General features: G+C 45.4%; 1 protein-coding gene across 1 annotated transcript in view; it reads left to right on the top strand.

Annotated features, from left to right (window-relative positions):
* Window positions 1-405: 405 nt before the first annotated feature.
* The window catches only part of LOC110338619 (serine/threonine-protein kinase Sgk3), a 102,975-nt gene continuing 94,170 nt past the window's right edge, over window positions 406-9,210 (top strand). Inside the window, exon 1 of the mRNA XM_021221911.2 lies at window positions 406-527. The gene's annotated coding sequence lies outside the window, so the exon portion shown is untranslated. The remainder of the gene's footprint in view (window positions 528-9,210) is intronic.

The raw sequence follows: 9,210 nt of genomic DNA, 5'->3' as shown, positions 1-9,210 counted from the left end.
AAAAAAAAAAAAAAAAAAAAAAAGAAAGAAAAAAAAGAAAAGAAAAGAAAAATCTGCTGACGTGGGAAAAGTGTAGAAAACTGCCCCCCCCCCCAAAAAAAAAGCTAAAGGAGACACAGTGGGCCCTCCAGATCGTCCCAATACTTATTCGGCTTCTGCAGCGTCCAGCTTGCAGCAAGCCGCAGCCCCCAGCCCTCTGCCACCGCCCGGGTCCGCTCGGCCGCCGGGGCTCCCGAGTGGGCCAAGGTCACCCTCGCCGCGGCCCTCGCGCATCCCGTCAGCTGAGCGCAGGTCTCCTCCTGAACTTTGCACCCCGCGTGACGGGCGAGCGCGGATAGCCGAGCGGCCCCGCCACCCGCGCGGGTCCCGGCCGACCCCGCGGTCCCCTCGCGCCGCCCCGCGCTTCGCGGGAGGAGCCGCCGTGACGCGTCAGGGAGGAAACGCCGGCGCCCGGCCGCGCCGCGGGGAAGAAGAAACCGCCAGCGCGCTGGGCTCCGCGCCCGGGCGCCCGGACGCCGCACAGCCGGGTAGGTGCGGGGCGGGTGCGCGGGTCTGCGTGGCGGGGTCCGGGCCGGGCTCTCTCGGGCGCCAGGGTTCCGCCGCGGCCCCGCGCGCGGTCTTTGTGTCCTCCGGGAGAGCTCAGCGCCGCGGCGTGGGGCTCCAGCGAGCGGTGGAGCGCGGGCGGCTCGCCCGGTCCCCGAGCGGGGCAGCGGGTGGCGAGGACCCGGGAGCCCACCTGCGCGGACCCGCCGGGGCGGCGGTGTGAAGTGGTCGGCAGGACTGAGACGCGTCGCCACTCTTTTTCAAGTTCTCAGACTGGAGCCCTTTGGTTTGTTTTCGGTTGGTCGATTCTCACGGTTCAAGCACCGACGAGTGCCGCCTTAAAGCGCGCTGAGGTTTTCGGTTCCAGGGCGCGCTTAGGGATGGTTCTTTGGACCGGTAGACAAGAGAAGGGATTCGCCTCTTGAAACAAAAGTCTTTTGATTTAATTTTGCACCGAATGCCTGGTTGAACTGCAGTTCTGCAGGCAGAGACTGTGCAGGATGCACTTGGGATTCAAGAATAAACACAGCACACTCAAGTTTCTGAATCTTTTGTCAGGGTGAAAAAAAAAAAAGAAAGAAAGAAAAAAGAAAACAAAACAACAGAACCCCAAACCACCTCTTGGGTAGTTTGAGTCTCCCTTCTCACTAGATTGAGTGTTTACCCAACAGGCCTGGAAAGTGCCTGCTTTATTTAGCAAACACAGCTCTTACTATGAACTGCTGTTTCCTAAGTGCTTTATAAATATTACCTCAAATTCTTAACTCAAAGTAATAAGTTATTTGTGGTTGTAGCCACGTAGAGGCCATGCATACTCTAGTTCCCCAATGTTATCGAAAGAACTGGAAACATTAGAGGAAGTTTCAGACATATTTTAGGAATGGGTGTGCCTTCTGCCCCCTAGGCTACCACTCCCTTAAGGCAAGTTATTACCCTTCATTCCCCATAGGATTCAAGCTTGGAGGAAGGGGACCTGTTGCTGGCAGGTCTCGGGCCAGATCCCCTGTAACTTCAGAAAGGTGGAGTCTCTGATTCCAAGCCTGACAACTCAGATGTCAGAACTTCCCTTTCTTTAAACTGCCACAGCACTGAGCCTAGTTTTGTTTTTAAAGGGAGTTTTGTTTCAAATCTGTTTGACAATTTATATGACGTGGCTCAGATGGGAGCATCAGATTAAACTTGAACTGTGAAACAGAACGTTTTTTGTTTGTAGACATTACCATAAACCGTTTGGTAATTTTTTTGCGGTTGGTTGGTTGTTGCTGACCCTGAATTGGTTGATGAATCTGTAAGGTGTCCATTTTGTGTCTTGTAGCTTATATATAGATAGAGGATTCCCCCCCCCCCCAAAATAAAATGATCTTTTTAAATGAGATTTTGGGCCTGGTGCCTATGTGGTGAAGACTGAGAATGGTCAATAAATAATAACGACAAAGTTGTCACTGTGGTGATGATAAATGTAATATCAAGACTTTTTTTTTTTATCATACTCACTGTCTCTGTTGGTTTTTTTTCTTCTCATAAATGAGTTTGTAAGCCTGATTAATAGAACTGTATGAAGGGGGGGGGGGCTCTCCCGCCCCGGTACAGCTTCTGTAGATACCACAGACATGGGTGCTACTCGTGAATTAAATTCAGGCTAACGTCTAATAATTGTCTTCAGAGAGACCGTGTGAGGTCAGTGCAGAGACTTAAAGACACTGCAGCATCAAACTGTTGATTTTGCTACAGTGCTGTTTGCCTGTTTGCCGAGTTAATGGAGGGTGAGCCCAGGTGGAGTAGGCGCACAAATGGGTGGAGCCTGGCACGTGCAGGCCTGTAATAAATATTTGTGGAATGAATGGCTTCAGAAAGCTTGCTCTTTGAAAACATACATCCCAAAATACCATCGTAATTGATTTGTGCTGAAGAGAGGCCTAATCCAGTGCTTCTCTTATTTCAAACAGTACCCGATGGAGTATTTTTCTTATAAAAAGGACAAAGATACTCTGTGGACTCAGGATTTATCATCTCTAGTTTTTGAAAAATAACTCAGTGGTTGTTTTTTTCCTTTCTTTTTTTCCTGTCAAACACCCTGCCTATTTTTTATTTTATTTTATTTTATTTTTGGTCTGGTTTTAAGGGGTGTTAGATGGGACAAATGCTGTTCGTTCTTGTGTGGCAGCTTTCTTACATATGTCTCTAAGCACTTGGGTTTATGAGGGAGTTCAAATACAATGATCAAAGGGATTTCTCAGTTGTCTTTTGAAGTGTCTGACATGGCGGTGTGTTTTCTGAAGCTAATTACTTAAGTATAAAGCAGCCTCTATCTAACAAAGCAAAAAAATGTACCTTCATTTATCGTATCCTTTAAGGCTGGGCCTCTGCATCCTAAGCTACGTGGCCCCAGATCGATTACCTTTAAATGGAGAGGACAGTATGGCCATTACCTGGGAGAGGACTTGAGAAGGGCCACCGGGTGAAGGACAGCATGGCTGTCCCCCCAGGGCCTTTAGGTAGAGAGAACATCTTAATGAAGCCATCTGAGTCAGCTGCCTGTCAACCCTCTGTGTGGAGGAGGAATAAGTGCTTTTCAAACCTGCCTTGTAGAAACTACCATTATTACCCTTTCAATCTTCACGTGTTCTTTCTTTTAAAACTTAATGTAAATTATGGACTAAACTGCTGATTCATGAGAGTCAAATTATGTAACGTGTTATTCCTGATAGAAACGGCTCCCACACTCTTTTAAGTGAAGACGTGTCTCTATTTTTCTTTACCTGCTCCATTCCTGTTGATAGAAACTTTGATCTTGACTCACCCTCCCCATGTCATGGAGAAAAGTGATAAATCTAAGAGGGACTGAGAGGCCGGATCTTTTAGTTCACATCAATATGTTGTGAACTTACCAGGATCTCTGAGTTAATTACTGTTGCCAAGAAGATGTGGAATCATATGGTGAGGGCCAGCCCAGAGTGTCAAGCTGTGTGAGGCTTCAGAGAGAATTAGGGCAGCAGGCAGCAGGCAGCAAGTCTTGCTTTCCTTTAGTTTTTCAAACTCATCCCTGTTTCCCAAGGGTCTTGTAACTGTGTCCACGTCTATCTCTGGGTATCCACGGTTCTACTTTAAATCAAGCTGTAGCTCCATTGGTAGTGTTTCCCCAGTGTTCTGGAGGCCCTGGGTATGATCCCTGTTGTCATGGTGTCCCATTCCTATAAAACCGGCGCGTAGGAGACTCAGTCGTTTGTATCCCTAGGTTGATGGAGCCTGGACTACATAGCAAGATCTTGTCTCAAAACCAAACAGAGTAAACCCAATGATGTTTGCCCGTGTAAGGTTATGGGTGAGGCAGTTGTTGCGTGGCGAGGGACTGATTTTTTCTAAGGTATATGGGTGAAATAAGAGATGTTACTCAGACTCTGAGAGATTCCTGTTTAGGGAGACTTGGTTTCTACCATGAAGACAGACATAGGAAAGACCTAAGGGGACTGACACCTGGGAAGGGCTAGAAATACCTACCAGTGTGGTAAGCTTCCATGTGCAGAGTTCCTGTAAGCTCACATGGGCTGATGTGTCCTTACTGGCAGTTCTTTCTTTAGGTCACTTTCTTTAGGTCACTGAGGAATTTGCAGATAATTTGAAAAATAGAGAACTGATTTAGTAGCTTGAAACATGAGAGCAAGGGTGACTCTGGGTTGAACAGTGGCCTGGCTTTTGTTCCTTTCTAAGACTGTACTATTTGAGAATGTCTGCCATACTGAGATGTTGTTTTTTTGCACTGTGAGTCTGCTCTGTGATTTTAAACAAATAACACTATTTACATAGCATGTAGTAATAAGCATGATTCATGTGTGTATGTTTGTGTGTGTGCATATACATGTGTGTATACATGTCTGTATGGGTGTCTGGACAGGTGCATGAGGTAGATGTCACCTCAGGCATTATTCCTCAGGAGATGTCCCCTTGTTTTAGAGGCTGTGAACTTGCCTGTCAGTCTAGGTCAGTCTAGGTCAGCAGGCCAGTGTGCCTCTTGAAATTCACCTGTCCCCAGGGCTGAATTTACAAATGCACGCCATCCCCTGCTTTATACATCCATTCTGGTCATCAAACTCAGGTTCTTATGCGTATCTGGCAAGGTCTCCCAACTTAGCTATCCCCAAACTCCCCCAGTTTTCTGGTATAATTGCTAAGCAATTAAAACCACGGGTTCGGTTATCTAGGTAAAATGTATTTCATAATACTCACCTATAGAAAAGAAAGTGGGGTTCCGAGGCTGGGGAGATTGGAGGGAAACAGTTCTTGCTATACTGTCCTGAGTTTGAATCCCAAGCAGCCACGGATAAATGTAGGCATGGATGCATATCCCTGTAACTCCAGCACTGGAGAGTGGAGGCAGGTGAATCCTGAGACTGGATGATAAGCTAGCTTAGCCAAAAAGTTTAGCACTGTTTCCAGGTCAGTGAGCGATTCTGTCTCGAGGTAATAAGGCAGAAATTATAGAGTAAGACAGAGCCTGGGCTCAGTCTCCCTGTGAATGTACACAGGTGTGTGCTCACCCCCTCTCTCTCACACACACACCCCGCCACCACCACTGGGACTGGATTGTAATTTAGTTCAGAGGTATGTCATTAGGATTGGAGTTTCCTTGTTTGAGTTGAAAATGAGGAAATGTGTTGCTGCCATCACTTGCTTTTTACTTTTTAATTGCTTTTGAGGTCTCAGGTCTCGGTCTGTTGCCTAATAGGGCCCACAACTCTTGGCTTCAAGTGACTCTCCTGCCTAGGCCTCTTGAGTAGCTGGAACTGCAGCACATGCCACCATGTCAGGTATTATTCCGGCTTTTAGGTAAAAGTAGATCAAATCCGGGCTGAGCGTGGTACGGCGGACTTGTGTTCCCAGTGTTTGGGAGTCAGGCAAGTGAATATCAAAAGAGTTTGGACCTAGCTTGGGCTATGTATCAAGGCCATCTAAAACAGAGCTTAATTCATTTTAATTCTCTGAGTTTGCAATTCAGCATTTACATATGTAGAGAAAGAACCATGTACTGCAGGAAAAGTGTAAAAATGGTATGCTCATGTATGAGACATGAGATGTATGGTTAAGTGGATTGTGAGATTCTCCCATCCACGTAGGCATGTCCCCCGGTGTTGTCACTAGATCGGTCTTGTTCATGCAACCATATTTTTTTAACTTTTTTTTTTTTTGGTTTTTTGAGACAGGGTTTCTCTGTATAGCCCTGGCTGTCCTGGAACTCACTTTGTAGACCAGGCTGGCCTCGAACTCAGAAATCCGCCTGCCCCTGCCTCCCGAGTGCTGGGATTAAAGGCGTGTGCCACCACGTCCGGCTCAGCTGTTGGCTATCTTAAGACACAAGTACTACTATTGCACCATTGGGGAATGTCTTCCTGGGGAAGCTGTCTTTGTCATAGTTGGCAGGGTTTGTAGCTGAGAGGAATTGCTTCTCTCCCTTGGCAGCTTGCACAGTGCCTTCTAATACTGTAAGATCTAGTCCTCAGGGAGAAGGCTTCCTCCAAGTCCTGTGTCTGAAGATTGTGGTGTCTTCAGCAATTGAGACTTAACTTTATGTTCTGGGAGGCACCCGAGGGTAATGGCAAGAGCTTACTTTGTTTTGGGGCCCCCTGACCAGTAGTTAGAAGGAAGGTTGGTTGTTTGTTTTTAAATTCTGTGAATATATGTGTTATGTGCACACGAGTCCTGGTGCCTTTGAGGATGGAAGCGTCACATCTCCCTGGAGTCTTCCTGGCTCTGAGTTGCTTCTCACTATATAATATTTTCTGGTTCCATCCATTACTTGCATATTTCATTTCATTTCTTTTTTGGTATCCGGATAGAATTCCATTGTGCAAATGTACTAAGTTTTCATTATGTGCTCATCAGTGAAGGACATCTAAGCTGCTTCCATTTCTTAGCTGTTGTGAATAGAACAGCCATGAACGTGGCTGAGCCAGTGCCTCTGAAGTACTTTAAAAGATACTCTTCTAGGCTTCTATTTTTATGTGCTTGTACACATATATTTCCTGAGCTGTTTTTGTTTTACTTTGTTTGAGAGCCTAATTCTGCAACTCGGGCTGTTCTGAAAACCATTATGAAACCAAGACTAGCCTCGAATTCTGGTTAATCCTTCCATTTCAACCTCTCAAGAGCTGGGATTACAGGCATGAGCCACCATTCCAGACACTTGGTGCCATTTTAAAAACAAACAGGCTTGCTTGCCTTGCTGGTTAGAGAGTCATGTTTATGCAGCCAGTGAACGTCAGAGATTCCATACACCTTTGAATCAGTTATTTGCCTGTGTTTCCTGGCCAGCTGCCATGCCCCAAACCTGGCTGACGTTCTTGGAAATTTATACTACTACCAATAAAGAGAAGGAGTGAGTGTGTGTATGGATTGGCAAATCCACCCCAAGCAGTATAACACACCTTATGGGTCATGGGCATGTGTTGCCAGCACATTAAAACATGTGATAATCAAGAAAAGCAACGATGGAGTATTTACAGATGATTTGCTGTAATCACTAAGAGAAGCAGAAATGATGGATTTGAACCAAGGAAAAAGTGGCTGCTCTGAAGTTATTAGGAAGGAAAGCAGAACATAAGTAAGTATAAGCACATCGTTTGAGGTCTTTGGTCTGACGTGAGAGGTGGAAATATGGCCTTCTTATGATCCTACTTTAAGACAGGCTGCCCTGGGAGAGATAACACATAGTTAAAGTTCATGAACACATCCCCTCCTTGCATCCGGATTCCCTCAGCTTTTCCAGACAACATCTGTGTTGACACCCTCCACGTCCCTTTTGTGTTACCAGTTTGTGTCCAGAAGCAATCCACACCTACTGGTTCCAGCCCCACACGTCTTCCTTTTGGCTGTGTTGCCTCTCTGCCTTTCTCTTTCTCTATTCTCATTCCTTTCTCTTCTTTCTAGCTTTAGCATCAAACAATCTCTCCAGCCTTCTTTTCTCTGTTGGGTCTTCACTTTGAACTTGAACAAAAAAGATACTAATTATAGTGGCACGTTTAAGAGAAGGCCTTTAATAAGGAAAAGGAGAGCTTTTAGTTTGCAAGGAAAGGTGGACATTATAAAGAATGAGTGGTTTCAACCTCCAAACCCTGTGGAATACCCAGTAATTCCTTTAAAAATATCCACACAAGCTTCACCTACTTCCTCATCAGTAAATAAGCTGTCTTTCCTTAAGCATTGACATGACCTAAAAAATGTAAGCTATTTATAATTTTTTATAATTTTTTTATTAACGCTATTGCAACAACATTGGTGTGTGTGTGTGTGTGTGTGTGTGTGTGTGTGTGTTTCCTATAAAAGATATCAGGCATATAAATGAATCAAATAGAGTGTTTAGCCTGGAAAGATAACTCCAAGATACGACACATTGCCTTAAGACAATACATCCAAAGTTCAAGTATCTGGCTTAAAAACAACTTTTTTGTTGTTGGTTTTCAAATAAGCCGAAGATTAAGGCAATCCCAGACCAAAGGTTATGGAGCTTTGGGATGTAGTTTATCAAGTTTCTGAACTCTTGCCCTCCAAGTCTCCATCATAGGTACACATGGATGAGATCTTGGGTCCAGCTTAGTTCTTTGGGGTCAAAGAAGCAGCAGAGCTCCCTAAGCAGGGCTGGGCCTCAGCTGGAGATGTGCGTGGGTACGTGGCCGGCGGTGACTCTGACTGACTCCAGGGATCTGCATAGGTGCTTGGATCAGAGCCTTGAGGCGCGTCTTCCCAGGGTGAAGCTGCTTGAACTGCATAGGAGTAAAGACTTACTTTTTATAAACATTAGTAGATTTTTAAAAGATGTTTTTATTCAGCCTCCCAACAGCAGGCTGCTAAAATTGAAACATGAACTACTATTTTATTTCTTTGGACATTATTAGAAAACATTCAGACTCAGACTGTTTATTTTATCGGTCCTTTCTTCTTCTTAAAAAAAAAAAGTGTTTGTGTAGTGTGGGGTGTGTGTGTAGACAACTTGAAAAAAAAGTTGGTTCTTTTTCTTTCTTTCTTCTTTCTTTTTTTTTCTTCATAGATTTATATATTTATTTTATTTATATGAGTGCACTGTAGCTGTCTTCAGACACACCAGAAGATGGCATCGGATCCCATTACAGATGGTTGTGAACCACCATGTGGTTGCTGGAAAGAGCAACTGAGGATCTCTCGAAGAGCAGTCAGTGCTCCTAACCACTGAGCCATCTCTCCAGCCCCAGTTCTTTCTTTTTTTTTTAACCTCTTGTGATCTGGACCCAAACCAGATATCAGGGTTGTTATCAGGCATCCTACCTGTTGAACCCCTTGGTGGGGCTGCCTACCTTCTTCCTTCCCCCTTTTTCCCTCTGTCTTTTTGGTTTGTATTGTATTTTATTTTTTTGCTTTTGCCCCTGTCTTAGTCAGGGTTTCTATTCCTGCACAAACATCATGACCAAGAAGCAAGTTGGGGAAGAAAGGGTTCATTCGGCTTACATTTCCACACTGCTGTTCATCACCAAGGAAGTCAGGACTGGAACTCAAGCAGGTCAGGGAGCAGGAGCTGATGCAGAAGCCATGGAGGGATGTTCTTTACTGGCTTGCCTCCCTTGGTTTGCTCAGCCTGCTCTCTTATAGAACCCAAGACTACCAGCCCAGAGATGGTCCCACTCACAAGGGGCCTCTCCCGCC

This window comes from Mus pahari, chromosome 22 (genome assembly GCF_900095145.1).
Source record: "Mus pahari chromosome 22, PAHARI_EIJ_v1.1, whole genome shotgun sequence".
Classification (NCBI taxonomy): Eukaryota; Metazoa; Chordata; class Mammalia; order Rodentia; family Muridae; genus Mus; species Mus pahari.
This window is presented reverse-complemented; position numbering and strand designations above follow the sequence as displayed.